General features: G+C 45.1%; 1 protein-coding gene and 1 long non-coding RNA gene across 6 annotated transcripts in view; one reads left to right on the top strand and one right to left on the bottom strand.

The window, feature by feature from the left end:
- impdh1b (IMP (inosine 5'-monophosphate) dehydrogenase 1b) overlaps window positions 1–19,242 on the top strand; it is a 97,081-nt gene extending 77,839 nt beyond the window's left edge. For 3 of the 4 annotated variants that reach the window (XR_015099386.1, XR_015099383.1, XR_015099385.1), the window contains 3 exons: window positions 11,193–11,299; window positions 11,458–11,554; window positions 19,096–19,232. The gene's annotated coding sequence lies outside the window, so the exon portion shown is untranslated. Of the gene's footprint in view, window positions 1–11,192; window positions 11,300–11,457; window positions 11,555–13,434; window positions 13,585–19,095 lie in introns of all 4 variants that reach the window. The other variant, XR_015099384.1, reaches the window with a different exon arrangement.
- Window positions 18,717–24,667, bottom strand: LOC147186194 (uncharacterized). 2 transcript variants are annotated; one of them, XR_015099389.1, is made up of 6 exons: window positions 24,488–24,667; window positions 24,073–24,203; window positions 22,061–22,166; window positions 21,841–21,941; window positions 19,716–20,017; window positions 18,717–19,168 (listed from the first exon to the last, which is right to left on the bottom strand). It is a non-coding gene; the product is annotated as an uncharacterized LOC147186194 (long non-coding RNA). The 2 variants fall into 2 exon arrangements; XR_015099388.1 differs by having other exon boundaries at window positions 18,717–20,017; window positions 24,488–24,661.
- Between the last annotated feature and the right edge of the window lie 974 nt (window positions 24,668–25,641).

Below are 25,641 nucleotides of genomic sequence, written 5' to 3'. Positions count from 1 at the left end.
TCCGCCGCGTTAAGCCGCTTACCTGTCAAAAACCCGACAAACAACGTCAACGGTCTCGAGTCGGACTCGCGGCCACAAACGCAGCTTTTGGCAGCGTTTTGACGAGCAAATGAGAGCTCGCCCGTCTGCTTACGACCGCCCCGACGCAGCTGTTTGGGCGCTCGAACGTCGCCACAGCAACAGGTCGCAGCAAAGACGCAACGCGGGGGGGATTGCGATTGCGATCGGCGGCTGTTTGCCGAGCAGGATTAGTCTAATCTCCCGATCCAAAGTTATTTTCGGTTTTGACGAGATGCTCGTTTTTACCCTAATTTACGACGCACCTTTCGTCCCAGAGTATTCATTTCCGCCACGCTTTTACCCGGCGCGAGCCTCGCCAGCCCGCTGTGGTCTTTTACTCGGTCGAGCGTCCTTTCCGTCCTTGTCGGGACTGTTGGATTGATGACCGCGACAATTATAAACCCGTCAATCTCGAGGCGCCGGGCCGAGATGCATCTCATGAATATTGAATGCGCATTTCTGCCACGCCGTTAAAGCGGCTTTGCGCAAATATTGCACGGTTGAATTGTTGTGACACCATGTGTCATTTTGTCACACCCGTGCTTGGGCTTCTTGAGGTCTCTCTTTTTTCTTTTTTTTTCTGAAAGTCAGGAATCTGCAGCTCTACGAAGGGGGGGTCGGAAAACAAATGTATTATCCCGTACGACACGAACAAGTATTGGAGTCTGAATTCAGGACTGATTGATGGACAAGAGTGTACTGCGGTTCATAGTTGCCGCTGCGCCGTCGCCTCTATTGATTCCGACATGATTACCTCTGACAAAGATGTCAGCATTCGTCCATGGACAAGTCATGTCTGGCACTGCAAGCATATCAAATCAATTGAATGGAAAAGGTTTTGTGATCCAAGTTCCAAAATGGCAGTGTTGTTTTTGAAGTCCAAAGACTATTAGCTCTATTTGCGTCGCATTCGTATGCAGGCACACTCTTCATTTAAAGCACTGTCAGTAGGCGCAAGGCTCAGTGAAGGAATGCCTTTAAGCACTTGAGTAGGGGGGCAGAGGGGCGGGAAGGGGGGGGGGGGGGATAAATACAGCAAATGTGTGAATGTTGCGACGCCCCCCTCGCATCTTTCATTTCATTGAGCAACCTTACTCATTCCAGTCGCTTTCAATCCTAACGTGTGCTCACAGAAGTGGTGCTGCGTGATCAACACAAGACTGGTCATCTCACCTGCAAAGGACATGAAAAGAACCAAAGGGCTTATTTATTTTTTTATTGAGTCGAGGTTATCCCCCCCCCCCCCCCCCCCCCCCCCCCCCCCCCCCCCCCCCAGCAAGTCAGCCAGTGCAGGGATCCGCTTCATGAAATCTGCATTTAGATTGAACAGGAGTCGGATCCTCCCTGTAAGCCCTCAAATGCTCGTCTTGTGCCGCTAAACTGCATTCTTGATGATGTTCGGCTGCTGGAGCGCCAAATGAGGGAAATCGCACGATGATGTCAGGTGTAGTCAGAGTGGCTGTTGTCGGTGTGCCGGTCAGCAAAAGTGCCTGATCGAGGAAAACTTGCTCCTCCAACGGCACTGGGTTCTTTTAAGTTCTTTAATTACAAAAACGAGCTTTCCTTAAAGCTGAAGAGACCCTGCAAAAAGCTGCCGTTTTACCCAATTGCCATTCTCACGCTCTGCACTGTAGTATCTGTGAGCGTGCGCGTGCGCTTAATTTTCACGACGTTAGGTCTGATGCCACCACCGTAGGCGCAATATTGCCAATGCGACCACCGTGGACATCTTTTTGTGATTGTGAGTCTTGCATTGGTCCAAGTTCCCCCCCCCCCCCCCCCCCCCCCCAAATCCAGTAACTTGAGTGTCATAAATTATGGAGTTCTTTCTTTCCCACCCTTGTCACATTTAAAGTTTGTTCCGAGGGTCGACTTATGCACGCAGCGTTCCGGTGACTGCCTAATGATGCATTATGAAGCAGCTCCACCGCGGCTACGACGACTATCCGCCGCCCTTGCCTCATTAATAAAAGAAAAACAAGCACACACTGGAAAGGAATGTATAGAAAAGCTGAAATCTGCTGTGAGCACCGCTGATAAAATTACAAGGTATGTCGTTTGAGCGCCGCTAATCAATGACGGAGACGCACGCGGCCTTCGGAATCCGCCCGTCGTCGTAACGGCAAAGTGCTCTGTCATTCATTTTCATTAAGTTCAATAAGCGAAGCCTACATCTGCCGTATTAAAAATGTAATTATCAGAATACATAAATATGTAATTGCCGCCACCTGCATAATTGATGCGCGCTAATGCAAAACGCGGAAGGTATGAACCTCCACTTAGCAGCCACATGCCACGTGAACAATAGGTGGGCTCCAGAGTGATAATTGAGTCGGTATGGGATTCCCGGGCTTGGGAAAATGTTAATCACACAAGACTGATCCTTCATCAGCCGCCTCATCCATATAAAGCGCCGTCGGACCGGCGGCGTAGGTGAGGGATAACCCCGCCGCGATGCCGATCACGTCTTCCCTGTCGCGGGGATTTGAGAGGAATGACCTCACCTGGTACGCGAAATGGCGAGGCAGGCACGCGCCCATCTGAAAATCTAATTATCTTTATGGTGATGAATACGTTAGCCGACGAGCGATGCATCGCGTGGCGGCTGAGCGCCGATGTGTCCGTGAGTCTCAGTAACCGAGAGCCAGCTGCCTTTCAATTAATCGTCTCTTTCATTCGACTCGTATCACGCCACGCGCGTGATGGAAGCTGCGACGAGTCAGGGAAGCGTGCAAGTTTGAGTACTTCCGTAGGAGGCCATCTGTCAGGCGTCCGACCGTTTCCTCCCCCTCGTCGCCGTGAGTTTTCTGCCACAATCCGAAGCGGCCAGTCAGGAGCCCTGGCGAGCTGCGACGCATCGAAACGCGTTCTCCAAAGGTTTCTCCATCTATCCCCAAGGCTCATCTAGTGTCTGGAGCGTGCGGCTCCGGGAGCCTGTCCGCTAGGAAGTCTCATTTTTCATCGGGTGACACCTCCCCAACGCCATTCTTAAACCTCCGAGCGGCCGCCTCCGCTGCTACATTTGCTCCAAATCCTATTTGTGCACTCGCTGTGCGGCGAAATATCGATGCGGTGATATATTGTGTCATTATCAGATTATTGCTACTTCCGCCGAATGACAAGTTAAACCCGATGTCTCCTCTCCATATATTGCCAACCCTTTGGATGGAAACGACCAATGCAAAATTGTTTTTATTACTCTTACGTAGTCCCCGTAGGGCGGTATGATCAAAATATGGCTATCGTACTGTACTGCTCCCTGTTCACGACGTTGTCGTTTCCCCTCCGCTTTTCCAATCCAAACCCTGCGGGACACCATTGTTGGGAGTTCATTTCACACTCTGACCGATCCTCCCAATTATCTCTGTTTCTTAATTAAGCCCCGTGCGTGCACAGCGGCCATCCCCGGAGTTGCTTTTCCTCATCCAATTCCGTCGCAGTTCTCTTTACTTGCAATGGGACCTTCTGTTGGACTGGCTAATGACCGGTGTGGTCGCCGTGTCTCATCGTAGCTCAGCACATCAATATGGATCGGTGTGCCATCAGCGCACTTGGCCACATTCGATGATTTCTTATTTTGGAGCGCATCGATCGCCTTAATGAAAGCGGGCCATGTCGGCGCTTCGTGCAAGTTTATTAGCCAGCGTGGGCGTGCAAGCGTGCGCGTGGAGTTCTCTGATTGACAGCAAGTTGCCTCCCGAGGCAGAAAATCCATGGCCTTCCTTGCCCCCACCTTTACTCTGACTGCTGTCTTTCCCCACACTTGATTTATTGTCATGCTAATTTCCTCGCCTTGGCGCTATCAGCCTCCAAGAGGGGTCAGCGCCGGCAGCCGTCTTTGAGCGGTCCAGGTGTCGGACTGATACGCAGAAGCCTCAATGTGCTGCGATTGGCGCACTATTCTATCTCCCTGCATCTGGATTCAAGATAGAACCAGGGCCGTCACTGCAGGGGGGCCGTTAGAGGGCCGGGCCTACCTACCAAGTTGCTTGCGCCACCCCGACTTGTCTGAAAGCACATTGGCCAATATGAAGTTGCCACGTCGTTCAGTCTGGTACCGGAAGTAGCGCCGTTTCAGTTTCACAATAAGAGCGCACACCGGAAGTGCTGCTTGAGCGTTGCGTGATTGACCGCGCTTTGTTTAATATGCTTAAGTGAACGTGTCGTTCGCCTCGTTTATTGGCCTACTTTATGTCTTTCTTCAGGAAAACCGTAGCCAAACACACAAAGTCCCGTTTGGAGTGCACTCTCTCTCTCTCTTCTCGTCGTCTTTCCTGGTGTCAGTCTTGCAGCAGGTCTGATGTGCGTGGCTGACACATGACAATCTCATTTCCATCCAAGCGTGCTTCCTCGCTATCAGACGGAGGGGCTTCGCCATGCAATTGCTACAAGTGTCACATTCAATTCCAGGCGGGAAAGGCAGGGCGACAGTGCAAGCCATTCACCGGCGTCATTATCTCCACGGTTGACACCCTCGGATAGAAATGCGCCGCAGTCGCGTAGGCTTGAGCTAGCCGTGATCCTCGCGGCGTCCCCGAGCACTCCGCCCGGCACTCGGTGGGATTCGCTCGACGGCTTTGAAGCGACGCCGGCTCCCGTGCTTGACGGCGGCGACGGTCGCCTTGACTTGATTAATCGAGTCAAAATGACGATGAGCCTGACTGACACGCTGACGATCAGTGCCCGGGGGCCCCCGCTACGGTTGATGCGTCAAATTTAGGTGCCCCATTACAAACGAGGTCAAATCCACCTGTTAGGTGCATGCCAGAGCAACAGGTGGTGCTATAGCTACTTACTTTAGGCCCTTTTTAACTAATCAGACGCCTAAAGACGCTCCAGAAAAGACATGACAACAATGAGAAATTGTAATTCGGGGGATTTATGTGCGGAACCGCCGAAAAAGATGCCACCGCTTTGCCGAATACCCAAACATCAAGCGCGAGTCGCGAGACAATTACCCCGAGGAGAGTGTGCCCCTCCTTCCGTTTTGTGTTTAGCCGATGAGATTTTGGCGGGACGCCAAGAAAGAAGCCGAAGAAGAAAGCGCCCTGGTCCAATTACGGCACGGCTGAATAGCTTTGGAAGGCCTCGCGACGGCGACGCTGGCGCGACGGCTTGTTTGAATGGAAGTGCTGGCAGAAAAGGGGAAAATGAATTATTGATTGTAATTACACAGGTCTGTGATTCGATTCACCGCTGCGAGTGTGTGAGGGCGTGTGTGTCTGTCACCTGTTTATGGGATGCGCTTCGCTCACGCCTGAAGTTGTTAACAACGGACTATTTGCTTTGCTCCATGGCTCGGGATTTGGCGAATCTAAAGCCTTAATAAGCCGCTGAAATACTGAATCGCCTTAAGGTGGTTTGGAGTTGAAATAGTCGAGAAAGCATTTCTAAAAATGGGATAAAATAGGAAGAGACATGGCCGGAATTGTCTCGAGCTTATTTGGGTCTTGCTGTGACAAGGAAAAGAAATACAGTCAATCCCAAAAAGTTTCAAGAACCACTTGAGAATTCCAAAATAATTGCCCCCCCCCCCCCCCCCCCCCCCAAAAACTTCTTAAAAGCTTCCCCTTACTTCTCCGGTCCCGTTGTAATATGTAGCACAATGTCATGAATATTTCACTCAAGTGATCCGCAGAATTCCCATCCCGACGTTGCCGAAAATGCGGTCGTTATACAAATAAATGGCGTATTTAACGCAGGAATGCATCGAGCGCATTTGCATGCCTCTCAAAAAGTTCCCGCTGACAAAACTTGACAGATGTTACACAATCTTCCTTCCGAAATTATAATTGCGTTGAAAATACGAGATAAAGACTCCCCGGAATTGTGTTTTGAGAGAACACATTTGAAACTCCCATCGTTAAACACACATTAAAAAAAAAAAAAAAAAAAAAACAGGACGATCTCATTGCGAATACTGATGAGACGTGCTGCGCATTCCAGCAACTCTTCTTCCTCTTTTACCGCTACACAAAGTCCATCTTTTGGGACCGGCTTGTGAAACCTGCATATAAACGTCAGGCAACAACAAAATATCCCCATAAAGTGCCTCTGAGACTTCCTCACTTCACCCCACCACAAAGTTGAGTTTTTCCATTGAACTTTTTTTTTTTTTTTTTTTTGAATTTCTGAAAGAGTTTTTATCCCGATGGCTAGTTCACTACGACAGGGCGGACGCGGAAGGAGACAAAATGTAGTCATGAGACTGAAACTATCAGAACAGTTCTTAAAGGGCCAGCAACCCCGTCATGACTGGGTGGACAGCCATTTCACAAACGTATGATCAAAATCTTATTTTACCCCCCCCCCCCCCACCCAAAAAAAACTCTTTTGAACCACAAAGGAAGAAGAGTGCATAAAAATCTCATATCCACCGCCCAAAAAACAAAACAAAAACAAAGATGAGAAAGAGACACAAAAGACAATGACACTTGTGTTCCTATATAGAGAAGCCCATCACAATGGCCGAAGAAGCATGTATGGCCTTGGTGCTCGATGCGTTGCGTTCTCAAGCAGAGCCGATAGTGGATGTGACGCGTCCCATATTTAACATGTCGCCGCAATATTGTAGCGTTTCCCCGAGAAGATGAGGACGGCGGCCATTATTTTCCCCACACGGAGTACATGTTGAATTCTGCCGAATTGGCTTTATGTTGTCAGATTGATCGCCTCCTTATTGTTTCTCCGTCATCTTTTCGACACCTCAATTCTGCATCGAGAGAGATTGTGTGTATTAAAAGATAAAGCCCCCACGCACCCCCCAAACATATACAGTACATGCGCACAATCCAAGCGGCGTGCTTACATGCGCACATGTCTCCACTATCCCAGTCTTTCCATCTCCCATAAAAAAAAAAAAAATTCAATCTTCGTCACTGGCAGGCAGCAGACTTTTTTTTTTTTACGCACCCGCTGCACTGGAATTTATTAACCGTCAGGACGGCTGCTATCTGTCCCAGTTTCACGTTATTGACGGATTTGCCGCTTTTATTTGTCTGTTTTTACGTCCGTCTACTCATGCGACAATAACAGTTGAGTGATGGGCTCCGCCGGGCCCGTTTGAGCGACGGGGGGGTGAAATAGATTTGAAAGGTTCCCATGTGTGCTTAAGATGATTTGACATGTTTGAATGTGAAATTCATTTGAAATCAACTGATTTTTCCATATCCGGATTTGCTTTCAGTCCAACGAAAAACTTTACTGATTTATTGTTATTGTTCTTTTTACTTTGTACTTACTACTCCCAGTACATTTTTAAATAGGAACCGAAAACCTACAAATTAAAAAAAAAGTGTGGAGAAAACTTTTTTGGGGCGAAAACTAGACAAACAGGAAATAGGTAGAAATAAAAAAATAATAATTCAAAAATTTTCTTTAAAAATACAAAAAATAATATTCTCTCATTCGCATTACTATTTTAATTTCAAAAATATTTCTCCATATAAATTCAAAAATACAAAAAAACCCGGAATGTGACAAAGCAAAAAGAATCATTTTGAGTATAATAAATATGTAAATGCATTCAGCTTCGATGTTCCATTCTATTAATGTCTAATTAAAAAAAAGTATGCATAATCGAATATACCCCATGCATAGTCAGACATTTTTAATACATCTGCCAAGTGTGCTCTCAGCTGTGCAGGTGCTGACGAGCGCACGGTACTTCGCCAGTAACACGTTCCCCATCCAATCAACGACACGGGGCCCATCTGCGCAGATTGACTTGTTCGATAAAACCGCATTCCTGCAGATGTTTGAAATTAAAAACCACTCATGTTCTCTGAGGGCCCAACCGTCTGCCGGGGAATAAGAAGAAGAAGAAAAAAAAATGTGGTCACATGAGTTTGACGGCTTTGTAACGTCAATAAAGTCTCACGAAAGGCTCGGGCCGCTCCGGCTGTACTCTCCAGAAAGTTCGCACGAGTGGAGCAAGATCAAAACGAGGAAAGTTATCTGGCATCGTGACGAGCCTGAGGCTTGACAGTCGTCGTTCTCGCCACTCTGTAGCCAATCAAGTGTCTTTTTTTTGAGGGGGGGGGGGTGTTCCTCTCACAATTTTCCCGTCATGTGGTTGTCATGGAGACGCTTTAATCGCCAGTTTGTCATCTCCGCTGTCATCTCCAAATCGTTGGATTGACGCGCCGGCGTCACGGCTGACATGACGGGACAAGTGACGGGTGACTCCGATCGCGCGACGCACACACTCGCGCAAGTGTAGCTCCTTTTCCCGAAGCCGCCTTTTTTTTTTTTTTTCTCCATGGCCCATTTGCTCCCGCCTCTCCGGGAGCGGCGACACTGACGGATTTTTTCTTCAAGGCGAACGGCAGACAAGCCCAGGCGCAAAATTGGGTTGAAATGATATCGGCCTTGTCTCGCTCTCGGAAGAGCTCTGACATTTGGAGCGTGTCTGGCGGGGTACTCGCTGCGGCGCTGAGTCACGGCCCTTATTTGGACGCGCTCCCGGCAGAAGTTGTTTTTTTTTTTTTTTTCTTTTCCCTGAGCGAGTGCGAGTTTGACGCAGCCCACGGACGTCATGATTTGTGTGAAATGAAGTTCAAGGGGTCGAGGACGCGGGAAGGGTTTCAAACCTGGTTCTCCTTGACTTGCTTCCTCTCGCCGGCGTCACGTTTTGTGTAAAGTGAATTCTTAATCACCGTGTGAAAGCCCCTCGGCGTTTTGTCGAGGTCAACAAATTGACCGAGTTGGTCGTGTCGGCTCCAGCTGAGCGCAAACTGCTGACGACGCGCGACGTGACGGAGGAGTGGACGAGGGCGCCGCCGCAGCTCCGTTAGTGGCCTTTTGGGGTCCTTCGTATCGATGTGGTCCCCCCCCGTATCAATGTGGTCCCCCCCCAGCTCTGCTCAGACACGCGAGCTGATGGCAATTGAATTATGCATTAGAAGACGGGCACACCGCCAAAGTGCATTATATGAATCCACAGTTTACATTGCCGTACTAATTAGCGCAAGACTTTCCGTGCCCATGCCCGAACTCCCACACGGCGCTGGCGCTTTTAATGACAATGAAACAAGAATGATCCGGTTGCATTGGAGCGCATTTCATTTGCGGTAAATCTAACGATGGTTGTCAAGTTTAGTTAAGCCGTTAACCGCAAAAAGAGTTTTGCAGAGCTTCACTGGCCCGCGATTCACAAAGCTCAGTGACCTCCTCTTGAAAAAAAAGAAAACTTGAGCCAACATAGCGCCCTTAAACTCAACCCATGACGTCCGTTTCCACATCCTGGCGAGTTGAAGCGGGCTAATTTCTCCCGTCTCGTCCGCTCTCCTTTTACCGGGTGTTCAATTATGGATGGCATCACATCACCGTCCTCCCACTCCACCCCCCCCTCCCCCGCCGCCGTCGTCCTTGACACCTCACCTGAATCTTCTTGCCCTCCTCCGCTCGAGCGTCCACATGAATATTTATCCCAAAGGTCTTGTGGAAAACGATAACGGACAGCAAGTTCCCCGCTGCTAGATTGCGGCTTTATAGGGGAGTGTGTAGCCATCTGTCAGCGGCATTAGCGAGCAACATTTATTGTTTGGTTGGGCGCGTGGGAAACTGCTGGTGTGTGTTTTCACTGCAGGCGAGTGTAACAGCACGTTGGCTTATTTATTCATAAATTGACACAGCATGCCAAGAGTGCGTCCTATTTTCCCCCCCCCCCCCCCACCCCTCCCTGCTTGACTTGATTTCTTAATGCGAGCATATGGAATCATGACATGCTGGCCTGGCAATATTTGAAATCAGTAATCAGGCGCGATCTGCGATATAATGTGCGCTATGCAGCGGTGCCACAAATTGAAATCATTCCCTGACCACGTTGAAAGTGCACAAATCTCAAATCGTCATCCCCCATCGGAATGAATGCTGCTAAGTGACTCATTTGACTGCTGTTACAGTTGTGGCTCTTTGCGGAGGATAAAGAAACTGGGAAAAAAATCACAAAGGATGGCTCGGTTCTGCCCACTTTTTGATTATGATCCTAAGAAATGAGATAAAGCTACTCTCTCGAGTGTTTTTTTTTTTTTTTTTTTTGCATCATCATTCAAAATCAAGAGGGCTTGTGTTGACGTCACTCGCTTCAATCAGCAACAGGCTTACGAGAGGTAAAGGTTAAATGCGTTGACCTTTCATGTGGCCCAGAATCAAATCTGGACCGCACTCGGGGGGATTAGGGCGGCTCCAAGATGTCTGAGGTAGCTAAAGATGAACCAGTTCGCCATTTGGTCCCGCGACGGGTTAAAATTCAGCCGTCAAATTCTAACCGAGTCATTATTCCCTTTAGTCTAACCTAAATCTGTCAGGCGGGGCGTCAACTCCACATTCAACTTCCTCATGCAACGCCCCATTCTAAATCCCCCCCCAAAGACGCGGCAGCTCTTTTCTATATCATACAACTATTAAAGCGCACTACGCATGAATTATTTACTGACTTTTATGCGATGCTCTCGGGCGGAAGAGGTCTCTTATATCCCCGTTGCTGTATTATTATTATTTTTTCCCCCTTGCACAGCACATCTCGCCCCGTTGCTGCGCATAATCCACGCCGTGTACTCTATTCGTCTTCATCTACATTGTTAGCGCCGACCTAATTATATCCCTCGCTCAGGAAGTAGATGTCGACGCCGATGCTAATGGCTTTCTGTACAACACGCTTGTTGTCTTTGCTTCGCTGACAGGTGTAGATGTGCGTCATTATCACAGCTAATCGCCCCACCAAAATGATCAGTCATCAGCGTCCGCCCGGACCCGAGTACCGCCGATGTGTCCAAAAAGGCTTTAATGGACGCGAAATTACAGGCTGCTTGCAAATACGTCGTCCGGGGGGGGGGCTTGGTTGCAGTAATGGCTCGGAGTTTTGCGGTTCTCAAAGAAACGTTATTAAGTCTTGGGTCGCGAAGATACCGTGGACCAAAAAAAAAAAAAAAAAAAAAAAAGGCAGGACAAAGTGGCTACGGTACAACGTCACGACATCAGAAGGAAATCGCGGCTGACATTAGCTGATGGTAAACAACCCCCTTGACTTAATTGATCCAAGGAGGCTCAGGACAACGGGCCCGTCCGTCCGCCCAATCAGCGCTCAAATGTAAATGCGACTGACTTTGATCTTTGTTTTTTCCATTCAGGTTTGTCTTCATTTCAAACGAGTGACCCATCAAAGCGCCATGAATGCGAGATGCGCGTCGGCAGAAAAGGGCAGCGGCGCTTCGGCGGCAACATGGAAATGAGAAAGGTAAATGTATTCCACCTGATCTGTATTCATATCCTCATTTGCATACTCCCCCACCCCACCCTCCACTCTCACGGTGTTTGTTTTATTGCGTCGGAGCGTCGGCAAATATAACTCTTCCTTGCTGGAAACTGGAAAGTGATCAAGTTTAATCTCTCCAGGAGGCCCGGGCAGAAGAATAAGTCTTAATGAGTCCCCCACTGGATGCGTACAGGCAGCAGCCCGACGAGTCGGCAGCGACAAAAAGAAACGGAGCAGGTAAACAGTTAAAATGTGAAATCAACACCAGAAATAGGAATTGTCTTGAGTCATTAACTCATTCAGTACCAGCCAATTCTGGACCAAGTCTGAAAAGACGTTTAAAAACGTCTTTGGGAGTGAATGAGTTAATATATTAAGTTGGACTGCCACAAAGCCTGACTGAGTCGACAAAAAGTTTTTTTTTTTTTTTTAATACAGACCACCAATCCAACAACTTTAATTTCTTTAAAAAAAAAAGAAAAAATCACTAAGGCCTTTTGCGCAGTTGCAAAAATGAAACCCTGCGACCCGAGTCAAAAGTGAAAAACATCGGCGGTGCAAAAGCGCGTCAGACAAAAAGTTGGACTTGCTTTTGTGTGTGGCTTTTCTTGATCTCCCGGCCGTGAAATATTTTCTCTTTCTAAAGCTGCCCAGAGGTTCAATTATAAAGTCGAGAAGAAGCGCTTTGACAAATTTGTCCTTGAAAGTATTTATCCTCTATGTCGCTTCCTTTTTTTTTCTTCTCCCGAGTCTTTGACGCGAGGCGCGATTCAGCCGAGTCCTCAATGTGCCATTGATTGTCCGCCCAGATCCTCTTTTTTTTCTTTTCCTTTACATGCCTGCTGAGAAAGTATGGCTCTTTAAGTGAAAGTTTCAACCCCAAGACGGGTTTGTTTTACATCGTCCTCCCCTTAAATCAATAGACTTTGAGCCAAATGTCAACATTGGCTAGCGGGATAGCAGCGGGCGGAGGAACGAGATAGGGGCCCCGCATCGATTCCTTCTATAAGGCACGCGGTGGTGACATTACGCTTCTTTATCTTTGGACGAAGAAGTCTCAGGGAAAAGGGCATTCCGATTCTTTTACCTTTGAGCAGACAACTTTGGGGAGCACTCTGCCTTCCAATCCCAAGTTCTCGGCCTTATCCTGCGTCCTCCGACTCCGGATCGATCGATCGATGGCTTCGCCCGGGATCAGAGCAGTGCTTACGAGCGCGGCGGCGCGCTCGCTTTGATCGAGCGTTAAGGAGCTAATCTTTGCACGTGTTCCGCCTCGCGCTTTGCCGCTTTATCCCTGTAACCGCTCGCCGCTTTGAGCTCGGACAGTCGACTTTTGGAGCTTTGGCGCTCACGCTTGAGGACAATAGTCGCAGCAACCAAAAGCAATGAAGCGCTTTTCAGTTTTGCCGCTCGGCCTTCGTGACCGGTTCGTGCGTTTGTTGGCCAAGGTGATCCGGGCGGAAGTATCAATGAGCCCGGCGGTGACTGACCTGCGACGGCTTTGGTCAGCGTGCCGGGTAAATGTTTGACACTAGCCGAGGAGCGCGCATCGCTGACTGTTGACTGGCCGCGGCGAATTGACGGCATTGCGAGTGCCGCGTCAAGGAGCTTCTCTGCCGCCGTCTTTGTAGTGTTTTTGATTGATTGATAAGTCACACCTTGTCCATGACAGGAAGGCCGGTGTTCCTAGCTAATTGGAATTTCGATAAAATGACTGCTACTGGGGCTGCTTGGGACTGTTTTTGGTGTTAGCGGGCGCTGTACTTAGTTTTCTATGTGGCTCTACAAATGACACTTTGAGACAATTGCAATTATGACCCGATAGATGGCAGCGCATTTATTTTGACGTGCATAACATGTAGCATGACATGCTTGTTTTAACATGACAGAACGCAAGACAACAATAAAAAGGACCAGATGGATAGTTTTGACATTTTTAAAGGCATGATGCTTTTATATGATGTGATTTACAGGACGACTTCATGTTTTATATGACACAATGTCAAATAAAAGATCTTGTAAAGCCGACTTTGCGATGTGCAACTGTGAAGGACAAAAGATTTGTGGGATGAAGATTGAATGAAATGATGATGTCACCGAGAGTTGTTTGCACACAGGACAGCGGTCGGCGGCCTCGCTCGTATTTCTGACGGGCGGAGACACAAATGCAAATGATTGAAAATACAACTTCAGTTTGACGCCGGTTGCAGTTGTCGTTGGCTGCGGCCGCTTTCGTTTCCCGCCACCGGTCCTGAGGCGCCGCTGAGGTGAGTCATTGAAGACGAGCGAGCGGTCGTCGTACGAGCGACAAGCGCGCCAGGCTAACAGACGAGATTTTTCCGGTTTAATGTTGCGCTCGCAAATGCGTGAAGATAGTGGAGTTGCCCGTCCTCTCTAAATTGGCTGATTGGAAGACGAGATGTCAAAAACACGCGAGGAGGGATTAGTTGACTTGAAGTTGTCATGGACTCGTCGCCCATTCGACTGAATTGTTTTAACCCTTTGTGTTTGGGTTCTCTCAAGTGCACCCGTAGACAAAAAAACAAACGCGGCCCACGCCGACAGTACACCTGTACTGCAACAAGTTGTGGACACAGAAGGTGTGTTAAAAAACAAAAATCTAATTTACCGTCCTTGCTTTGCAATCTGGACTTGGTCTTCTCCACCGAAGCGTCTCCATTTGGGGGTGGTGGTCAGGTTTTGTCGTCACACAGTAAAATCTCTCAAACATGAAATTACCAAAGTGCACTGGAATGAGTTAGTCTGCTGCGAAGGGCTCACGGGGAGAGCGAGGCACGGTGGCGTAGACTTGACTCCAGGCTCATTATCCCAGGACTTGTTTTTGTTGGGGGGGGGGGGGGGGGTTCCTTTCCTCTTTCCATCCGGTGACATTAAGAGTCCCCAAAGTCAAGTGGGAAATTCAATTAAACTCCATTTAATTGAGCAATTAAGAAAGATGACAGCAGGGCTGGCTGTAATTGGATGATTGCCGATGAGATTATGTGATCTGATTATTTATATTTCCAAGACTATATGTATCATACTCATCTTTCACGGAAACTGTTTTGAAACTTTTTAGACAGGAACAGATTCAAGCAACTATTCGAGTTCATGATTAAAAATGAGATGAGTATGCAAAAAACATCGTCGTTGAACAAAAACGCCTTACTATATACTGTATACATGGTCGTTTTTTTCGTGCTAAAAACGACATAGTATACTCAAGCGTTTTTACCCCGAAAAAAACGACCGTGTTTATATAGTAAGGCGTTTTTACCTAAAAAAAAAGGCATTGTATAGTAAGGCGTTTTTAGCTAAAAAAAAGGCATTGAATAGGAAGGCGTTTTTAGCCCGAAAAAAACGACCATGTATAGGAAGGCGTTTTTAGCCCGAAAAAAATGACCATGTATAGTAAGGCGTTTTTAGCCCCAAAAAAAAACGGCATAGTATATAGTAAGGTGTTTTTACCCCGAAAAAAAACAACATAGGATAGTAAGGCGTTTTAGCCCCAAAAAAACCCGACAAAGTATAGTAAGGCGTTTTTACCCCCTAAAAAAACGACCATGTATAGTAAGGCGTTTTTAGCCCAAAAAAAACGACATATAGTAAGGCGTTTTTAGCCCGAAAAAACATACACGTCATAGTATACTCAAGCGTTTTTACCCCGAAAAAAACGACAGTATAGTAAGGCGTTTTTAGCCCGAAAAAAACGACCATGTATAGTAAGGTGTTTTTAGCCCGAAAAAAACGACCATGTATAGTAAGGTGTTTTTAGCCTGAAAAAAACAACATAGTATATAGTAAGGCGTTTTTAGCCGCAAAAAAACGACAGTATAGGAAGACATTTTTACCTCGAAAAAAACAACCATGTATAGTAAGATGTTTTTAGCCCGAAAAAAACGACCATGTGTATAGTAAGGCGTTTTTAGCCTGAAAAAAACGACAGTATAATAGTAAGGCGTTTTTAGCCCGAAAAAAACAACCATGTATAGTAAGGCGTTTTTAGCCCCCCAAAAAAACGACATAGTATAGTAAGGCGTTTTTAGCCCGAATAAAAAACGACAGTATATATATAGGAAGCCGTTTTTAGCCCCAAAAAAACGACATAGTATAGTAAGGTGTATTTAGTCCGAAAAAAACGACTTAGATAGTAAGGCGTTTTTAGCTCGAAAAAAACGACCATGTACAGAAAGGCGTTTTTAACGCCCCAAAAAAACGACAATAGTATAGTAAGGCGTTTTTAGCCCGAAAAAAACGACATGGTATATAGTAAGGAGTTTTTAGCCTGAAAAAAACGACATAGTATAGTAAGCCGTTTTTGGCCCGAAAAAAACGACATAGTATAGTAAGGCATTTTTAGCCCGAAAAAAAAAGACAGTATAGTAAGGCGTTTTTGAGCCGAAAAAAACAACATAGTATAGTAAGGCGTTTTTAGCCTGAAAAAAACGACATAGTATATAGTAAGGCGTTTTTAAGCCGAGAAAAACAACATAGTATAAAAATAGAAATAAAAATAAAAAACACAAAAATTACTATACATGGTCGTTTTTTTCGGGCTAAAAATGCCTTACTATACTATGTCGTTTTTTTCGGCTCAAAAACGCCTTACTATACTATGTTGTTTTTTTCGGGCTAAAAACGCCTTACTATACTATGTCATTTTTTTCGGGCTAAAAACGCCTTACTATATATACTATGTCGTTTTTTTCGGCTCAAAAACGCCTTACTATACTATGTGGTTTTTTTCGGGCTAAAAACGCCTTACTATACTATGTCGTTTTTTTTCGGCTCAAAAACGCCTTACTGTACTATGTCGTTTTTTTTGGCTTAAAAACGCCTTACTATACTATGTCGTTTTTTTCGGCTCAAAAACGCCTTACTATACTATGTCGTTTTTTTCGGGCTAAAAACGCCTTACTATACTATGTCGTTTTTTTCGGCTCAAAAACGCCTTACTTTAACTATGTCGTTTTTTTCGGGCTAAAAACGCCTTACTATACTATGTCGTTTTTTTCAGGCTAAAAACGCCTTACTATACTATGTCGTTTTTTTCGGCTTAAAAACGCCTTACTATACTATGTCGTTTTTTTCGGGCTAAAAACGCCTTACTATACTATGTCGTTTTTTTTTCGGCTCAAAAACGCCTTACTATACTGTCGTTTTTTTCGGCTCAAAAACGCCTTACTATACTATGTCGTTTTTTTCGGCTTAAAAACGCCTTACTATACTATGTCGTTTTTTTCGGGCTAAAAACGCCTTACTATACTATGTCGTTTTTTTTTCGGCTCAAAAACGCCTTACTATACTGTCGTTTTTTTCGGCTCAAAAACGCCTTACTATACTATGTCGTTTTTTTCGGGCTCAAAACGCCTTACTATATACTATGTCGTTTTTTCGGCCTAAAAACGCCTTACTATACTGTCGTTTTTTTCGGGCTAAAAACGCCTTACTATACTATGTCGTTTTTTTCGGGCTAAAAACGCTTTACTATACTATGTCGTTTTTTTCGGCTCAAAAATGCCTCACTATACTATGTCGTTTTTTCGGGCTAAAAACGCCTTACTATACTATGTCGTTTTTTTCGCCTCAAAAACGCCTTACTATACTATGTCCTTTTTTTCGGCTTAAAAACGCCTTACTATACTATGTCGTTTTATTCGGCTTAAAAACGCCTTACTATACTATGTCGTTTTTTTCGGCTCAAAAACGCCTTACTATACTATGTCGTTTTTTTCGGGCTAAAAACGCCTTACTATAACTGTCGTTTTTTTCGGCTTAAAAACGCCTTACTATACTATGACGTTTTTTTCAGGCTAAAAACGCCTTACTATATACTATGTCGTTTTTTTCGGGCTAAAAACGCCTTACTATACTATGTCATTTTTTTCGGCTCAAAAACGCCTTACTATACTATGTCGTTTTTTCGGGCTAAAAACGCCTTACTATACTATGTCGTTTTTTTCGGGCTAAAAACGCCTTACTATACTGTCATTTTTTTCGGCTTAAAAACGCCTTACTATACTATGTCGTTTTTTTCGGCTCAAAAACGCCTTACTATACTATGTCGTTTTCTTCGGGCTAAAAACGCCTTACTATACTATGTCGTTTTTTTCGGCTTAAAAACGCCTTACTATACTATGTCGTTTTTTCGAGCTAAAAACGCCTTACTATACTATGTCGTTTTTTTCGGCTCAAAAACGCCTTACTATACTATGTCGTTTTCTTCGGGCTAAAAACGCCTTACTATACTATGTTGTTTTTTTCGGCCTAAAAACGCCTTACTATACTATGTCGTTTTTTTCGGCTCAAAAACGCCTTACTATACTATGTCGTTTTTTTTCGGCTCAAAAACGCCTTACTATACTATGTCGTTTTTTTCGGGCTAAAAACGCCTTACTATACTATGTCGTTTTTTTCGGCTTAAAAACGCCTTACTATACGATGTCGTTTTTTTTTTCGGCTCAAAAACGCCTTACTATACTATGTCGGGTTTTTTCGGGCTAAAAACGCCTTACTATACTATGTCGTTTTTTTGGGCTCAAAAACGCCTTACTATACTATGTCGTTTTTTTCGGCTTAAAAACGCCTTACTATACTATGTCGTTTTTTTTCGGCTCAAAAACGACTTACTATACTATGTCGTTTTTTTTCGGCTTAAAAACGCCTTACTATACTATGTCGTTTTTTTCGGGCTAAAAACGCCTTACTATACTATGACGTTTTTTTCGGCTCAAAAACGCCTTACTATACTATGTCGTTTTTTTCGGGCTAAAAACGCCTTACTATACTATGTCGTTTTTTTCGGGCTAAAAACGCCTTACTATACTATGTCATTTTTTTTGGCTCAAAAACGCCTTACTATACTATGTCGTTTTCTTTGGGCTAAAAACGCCTTACTATACTATGTCGTTTTTTTCGGGCTAAAAACGCCTTACTATACTATGCCGTTTTTTTCGGGCTAAAAACGCCTTACTATACTATGCCGTTTTTTTTGGGCTAAAAACGCCTTACTATACTATGTCGTTTTTTTTGGGCTAAAAACGCCTTACTATACTATGTCGTTTTTTTTCGGCTCAAAAACACCTTACTATATACTATGTCGTTTTTTTCGGGCTAAAAACGCCTTACTATACTATGTCGTTTTTTTCGGGCTAAAACGCCTTACTATACTATGTCGTTTTCTTCGGGCTAAAAACGCCTTATACTGTCATTTTTTTCGGCTCAAAAACGCCTTACTATACTATGTCGTTTTTTTCGGGCTAAAAACGCCTTATACTGTCATTTTTTTCGGCTCAAAAACGCCTCACTATATACTATGTCGTTTTTTTTGGGCTAAACACGTCTCACGACGACCATAGTTATGATTGACTATGATTGAAAAGCATGATGTCCAGGCCGGTTGTAAAAATACAATTTATACAGGCTGTTGTAACGCAAATTGCATGGTTAAGCTTTCAGAACAGGATGTATAAGCCATGAGATCCAGTAAATTGTTAAAAAACAACCGATGATATAAATTACAGTCTCAAAAAGTAAAGTGTTTTACAGACATTGTTTGTTGTAATGGAACAATGTGGCCCGGTGCCAGCCACACAAGACATTCAGGCTTTGTTTTGCGTACAGGTGATCGACTTCATTTCCACACATACGAAGTGAAGAATTGTCAGAATTGGCATTTCGGTTATCACGGGACAGATGTGGCCCCAACATGGCCGATTTCCTTCTGTCTGTTAGAATGTCTCTGGCACTGCAACACTGGCTGTTCTCTATGTTTTCAGGCCACTGTCCTGCTGCAGGCTCGTCCTCTTCAAGGTGTCCAGCCGGTCCCCGCTCTCCTCCCTGCTGAGAACCCTGCACATACAACCAAGACCTCATTTTATTGTTTCAGCACATGGTGATGAGGAGCTCCAGTGTGGCTGACTCATCCTGATTCAGGTGGGAACATGAACTCAATCACTTCAACAAATGTATTCTTTCCCAAGACATAAGATTGTCAGGAACTGCTTGCTTGTTCTTCACGTAACTATGGCAACACTTTGCGTCCACCAGGATTCACCAGAAAGGTGCCTGGGCAAGACTGAAGGTGAGGAAGTACACCAGACATGACCTGGAGCAACCACTGGTATCACATTCTTCATTAATTTGTAGGTTCAACGCGTGTTGACCATGTCCTGAGGAACAAGATGGTGGCAGTCAGAAACGATTTGCTTGTCCTTCACAAGTGGCAACACTTTGTGTCTACTGGACAAGACCAAAGGTGAGGAAAAACACAAGTGATGACATGGCACAATCACTTGTGCCATGTTTCTCTTTATTTATTTGTTTGTATGTTTATTTTTGTGCATGTAGGCTCAACGCGTATTGAGGAACAAGATTGTGGCAGGGGTGAGTAATTGACCATTTGTTTCAGAGAAGGGCGAACAAACGCCGTTCGTCGAGGTCTGACTTCCTGCCTGCTTTCTGCCTCTTCCTGCTGCAAACACCAAGGATGATCATTTGAATCAGCTGTGTGTGTGTTGCATCAGGGACAGACGGAAAACAGGCAGGAGAGCGGCCCTTGACGACCGGCGTTTGAGACCCTTGGTTTTTTACAGGGGGAGGGAACCGAAGTTCCTCGAGAGCCAGAGCTGCTTGAGATCTCTCTCTGAAGAAGAACCGCCAACAACCGTGGGCGTCGCAAAGTCCTCCACATCGACCGCCCTGCAAAAGAAATAAAACACTGACTACAAAGAAAACACTTGTCTACTTTATTTATAAGTCCTTTTGAAACATGATGACAAATATCGCCTTCCAATGTGCTGGGCAAGGACCTCCGTAGTCTGGTGGTTATTGCGCTGGCTTCCCAGCTCGGAGATCTGGGGTTCAAATCCCCGCTTTGGCTTGCCTGTGTGGAGTTTTTATGTTCCCCCCGTGTCGGCCTGCATTTTCTCCGGGAACCTCGGTTTGCTCTCACACACCAAAAACATTCACCATAGGTTTATTATTTACTCTAAATTGGCCCAAGATGTGATTGTGAGTGCAAATGGTTGTTTGTTTATTGTGTGCCCCGTGATTGGCTGACATCCCGGTCACGCATTGCTTCGTGCCTCGTAAGGCCATCGCAGCTGTCTTTGGCCAGTAGGTGGAGTACATCCTTTAGCCCCAAAAACACGACATAGTATAGTAAGGCGTTTTTTTCAAGCTTAAAACGCCTTACTATACTGTGTCGTTTTTTTTCGAGCTTAAAACGCCTTACTATATACTATGTCGTTTTTTTCGAGCTTAAAACGCCTCACTATATATACTATGTCGTTTTTTTGGGGCTAAAAATGCCTTACTATACGATGTAGTTTTTTTCGGGCTAAAAACGCCTTACTATATATTTCGGGTTTTTTCGATCTTAAAAAGCTTTACTGTACTATGTCGTTTTTTGGGCTAAAAACACCTTTCTATACTATGTCGTTTTTTTCGGGCTAAAAACGCCTTACTATATATTTCGGGTTTTTTCGATCTTAAAAAGCTTTACTGTACTATGTCGTTTTTTTTCGAGCTTAAAACGCCTTACTTTAGTATAGCTGGAAACGCCTTACTATGTCGTTTTTTTGGGGCTAAAAATGCCTTACTATACGATGTACTTTTTTTCAGGCTAAAAACGCCTTACTATACTATGCCGTTTTTTTCGATCTTAAAAAGCTTTACTGTACTATGTCGTTTTTTTTCGAGCTTAAAACGCCTCACTATATATATACTATGTCGTTTTTTTGGGGCTAAAAATGCCTTACTATACGATGTAGTTTTTTTCGGGCTAAAAACGCTTTACTGTACTATGTCGTTTTTTGGGCTAAAAACACCTTTCTATACTATGTCGTTTTTTTCGGGCTAAAAACGCCTTACTATATATTTCGGGTTTTTTCGATCTTAAAAAGCTTTACTGTACTATGTCGTTTTTTTGGGCTAAAAACGCCTTACTATACTGTCGTTTTTTTTTCGAGCTTAAAACGCCTTACTTTAGTATAGCTGAAAACGCCTTTTTATACTATGTCGTTTTTTTTCGAGCTTAAAACACCTTACTATACTATGTCGTTTTTTTGGGGCTAAAAATGCCTTACTATACGATGTACTTTTTTTCAGGCTAAAAACGCCTTACTATATATTTCGTTTTTTTTCGATCTTAAAAAGCTTTACTGTACTATGTCGTTTTTTTTTGGCTAAAAACACCTTTCTATACTATGTCGTTTTTTTGGGGCTAAAGGATGTACTCCACCTACTGGCCAAAGACAGCTGCGATGGCCTTACGAGGCACGAAGCAATGCGTGGCCGGGATGTCAGCCAATCACGCGGCACACAATAAACAAACAACCATTTGCACTCACAATCACATCTTGGGCCAATTTAGAGTAAATAATAAACCTACGGTGAATGTTTTTGGTGTGTGAGAGCAAACCGAGGTTGCCGGAGAAAATGCAGGCAGACACGGGGGGAACATAAAAACTCCACACAGGGAGGCCCCTCCGCGCCACCTGCAAAAAAGAAAACGTACTCACTAGCCCAGGCGCAGGTTGTCATTGTGGTCGCACAGACCGGTCCGTCCACCTGCCAGACTCTGCATGTGGCGGCTGCGTGTTTGCCCGGAACCTCCCCGATCCTGTCGTTCAAAACAAAAACAAAGCATAAGTATGACATTGTGAGACGAATACAAACTTTCTTATTCTCATTAGTCTGCTCCCGCCTGCGGTGCAAGCGTGGCAAAGTTGAGCAAGTTACCTGAGCGCGACACGTGGCCACTGCAAACGCTTTTCCACAGGACAGGTGACGGCCGATGGACACGCGGGTCGACGTGGAAGGCAGCGCGTTTCCGTGGCGGGCTCCTCTGCACAAGCAAATCATCAAACATGACTTTTAAACAGCGACATCATGCAAGTGACTTAGCTCATGTTTTTTGGGAACAACATTTGAACACATGCCAGGCAAGTCAAACAAGTCCTCGAGCCCCCTAAACTTGACGCTACCTTTTCCCTAACCTTTTTTGGATGATCAAAGGGAAAAAAAGGAAAAGGTGCTTCCTTCTCAATGTTGCACTGGTTCAAATTCTTTTGTCTCCAATTTTCCTTACAGATGTCGTCAAGCGACGGCGAGCATTTCAGATCCAAGTTTGGCTTTTGCATACTTGACCGGCAAACTATTGGTTGAATAACAGCATAGCAGAAGTTTCTTTTTCCGATAGTATTTTTTTGCTTGGAGCATGCACTGGCTAAAGATGCCGCACGTACATTTTATTCTATATCGGCATCTCCCATCTGTTTGTGTGTTGACTCCTTTCACTTGCTGGCAGCTTACGGACAACGTGGCGCTTAAGCCCCGATTTGAGACGCGCCATCATATTTAATCCTAATGCGTCCAAGGTGACCTCGGACACACGTTGGCCTGGCGTATGGAAGATTTTTTTTTACGTAATTTATTATTTGTCGTGACCACATTGCGTCGCAGTACACAAAGTGCGGAAACAGATCGATACACCTGCAGCAGCTGTGCGGCGCGAACCCCGTCATCAATCGTCGGGAAGAATTCATTCCGAGTGGAATTTGGTAATGTGGTTTGTTGGGATAACAATCGCAATCATCTCAACGGTTGCCGCGTCCGTCGGTGGGAAAAGTGATTGATTAGCCGCAAGAGTCGAGCTTTGATGCGGAACGTCGCGGTGACGGCCTTTTGTGGGCCATCGACTGATCCGGAAGCAGGGTAGCATTTTCGCGAGCGATTATTGATCGTCTGTCGCGCGTACGCCATGACCGACGCTTGCCTGCTGCGCTACACACGTCAAATCAGATTTTTCCGATTTATAGTCACTAATTGTAGCCTAAAATTATGTCAACAAAGCTTTGAGTTAGAGTGGTCTAAAACCTTCGGGGGAAAAAGTGTGCAACATTACAAAATAGAAATACATGGAAATGGTTACACATGATTTCACTTTCAAAAGTGAGTGAATGCGCAAGCTCTCGTCTCCACAGCGGCGCGCCGATTAAGACGACGCGCGGGTGCTCAGTAGCGGCGGCGCGTGATGTACTCTCACACGCCTCGGCGAGTCCATACGTGCCAATTTGTCGAGTTCAACGCGGCCGCCGATGTCGGCGACGTGGCGGCGGCTTTGTGAGCGAGTCAAAGGAGCGCTAACGAGCTCGCTTTTGGTCACCGACAAACGCGCTCTAATTGACAGCCTTTCCAAACAAACTGCGTTCACTCATCGGATTTGCATGGTGTGACCCTCCAATTTGGCGGAAAAATCGACAAAATTACCTGTTTGGGAGCTTAAGATTTATTAATGTATTAAAATCTTGTATTGTTTGAGAAAACTCAAACAATACAAGATTTTATAGCTTGAACTGGTCATGCTAACATTCCGACGCCCACGTTTATTTTCCTTTCAGTTATTCCATACTCATTGGTAATATTAAAAATCATAAATCTACAATAATGGCCTCCTCCAACATTGTGTTTATTATGGATTATATTTGACAATTTGCAAATTTGGTTCAGACTTGAGCAAGCGTCAGGTAAATGGACATGCTTGATTTGCTTCTGTGGGCCACATCATGGTCACCACTGTACAAAGCAAGGTTTATTATTTCTGGCCAATGGGAAAGCCAACAATTAACCATGCGGCGTCAGCAATTCTACCTTCATTTAGAATCAAATACCTAATTTATACGTATAGAGGTAGACCTTTAGCATGTAAATATACAGAGGACAGTATGTGGCTGCCATTTTCCTGCACTAACCCTGAGCTGGACTTCGGAAAGGTCAACCCACTAAAACTGGGGCACAGCCTAGTCTGGAAGCACGTCGTCATCCCGGCCACGCATTGCTTCGTGCCTCGGAAGCGGTCAGGCACATCCAAGAATATGACGACCTTGACCAAGGGGACAAAAAAAGAGACACGAATTAAATGGAATAAATGGAGAAGTCAGGGGTTGGGGGAGAGGGGAAAAAAACAATACTTGGTGAAGTCTTAATTTTCTAAAAAGTATGGAACCACATATTTCCATTTGTTTTGACTTCAACAACTATTCATTAATAAAAAAAAATACTGTCGGCTCAATGGCATGTTCATAGTTGCCGATACATTAATCAGAAACCCTACGTTAATCAGTATATTGGAGCTATCCGAAAATTGGAAAGCACATAAAACTTTACCTGTGCTTTGCACTGGTGCAATTTAAAGCTGACTTAACAGCAGTCATTCGTGAATTGTGCGAGGGGATCACGCTTGAGCATCGGGAGACCAAATCCGTGTTAAACAGCTCGCTAGCAGCCAAACGCCAACGTGAACGTTACACCTACATCCGGGTTGTCTTTTTTTACATCCGGGTTGTCTTTTTTTTTTTACATCCGGGTTGTCTTTCAAACTGCCTGATCGCGGTCGTGACGTCACGCCTACATCCGGGTTGTCTTTCAAACTGCCTGATCGCGGTCCGAGTGGATGAGGACACGATTCCAAACTCCACTCGTCCGTTGTTCGGGTTAAAAATGTCATCAGATCATTGATTAAAAAAACAATAACAACACAATCACTTGGGATGATGTCTGTTACGACGTCATGTTCGTTCACGCAAATTGGCTCAAATGAGCGTTGCGTTGTCGTATTCTCGAACGCACTTGTACAAAGCATTTCATTTCATATTGTGATTCAGCAATTTTAAGTGCCACGGCAGCACATCAACGTGAACTTGGACGTCGCAGCAGCAATCCTCCCATTTGAGTCTCATGATGTTGAAGTGAGAACATCATAACAGTGGGTGGCCTTTTCAGTCAAAATCAAATCAGTTATCTTGGCTGCCTTCCAAAATAAATGCAGTCTTGCGTTGTCAAATAAGTGTTACTGTAGTAGGCTGGACGTCTTTGCCTAATCTTGGACATTTCGGAACATCATCAATCGGGTTCTTGACGCCGAAAAGATTGGATGACTGCGATTGGTGGACAGCAGTGAATGACTTGACTTATGACATAATTCACACCATTTGATGTCTTCCTTTCAAAATCAAGTAAGAATTACTACAATGTTCATTCATTGTGCCTTGAGAACAAATATGCACCCCAAAAATGTCGAACTTCATTCTGCAGATGTGGCACTTGGGTCTGGTGCACTTGGGACTGGTAGCATCTCATTCCAAATCGCCGGGATCTGACCGAGAGAGAGAGAGAGGAAAAAAAGATGGATTCATAGCCCCCCCCCCCCTTTTTTGTCACAACGATGAAAATGACAAGTGTTTTTCACTTTAATCAAATGGCCTTGTGGGTGGGGCAATTTGAATCAAAATAGGAGGAAGTAACAAGAACTGCTGCCATTA

This window comes from Hippocampus guttulatus, chromosome 22 (genome assembly GCF_054856545.1).
Source record: "Hippocampus guttulatus isolate MCC_2025c chromosome 22, RoL_Hgut_1.0, whole genome shotgun sequence".
NCBI classification, from domain to species: Eukaryota; Metazoa; Chordata; class Actinopteri; order Syngnathiformes; family Syngnathidae; genus Hippocampus; species Hippocampus guttulatus.
Note: the sequence above shows the minus strand (reverse complement) of the source record. Positions and strands in the feature narration are given on the sequence as shown.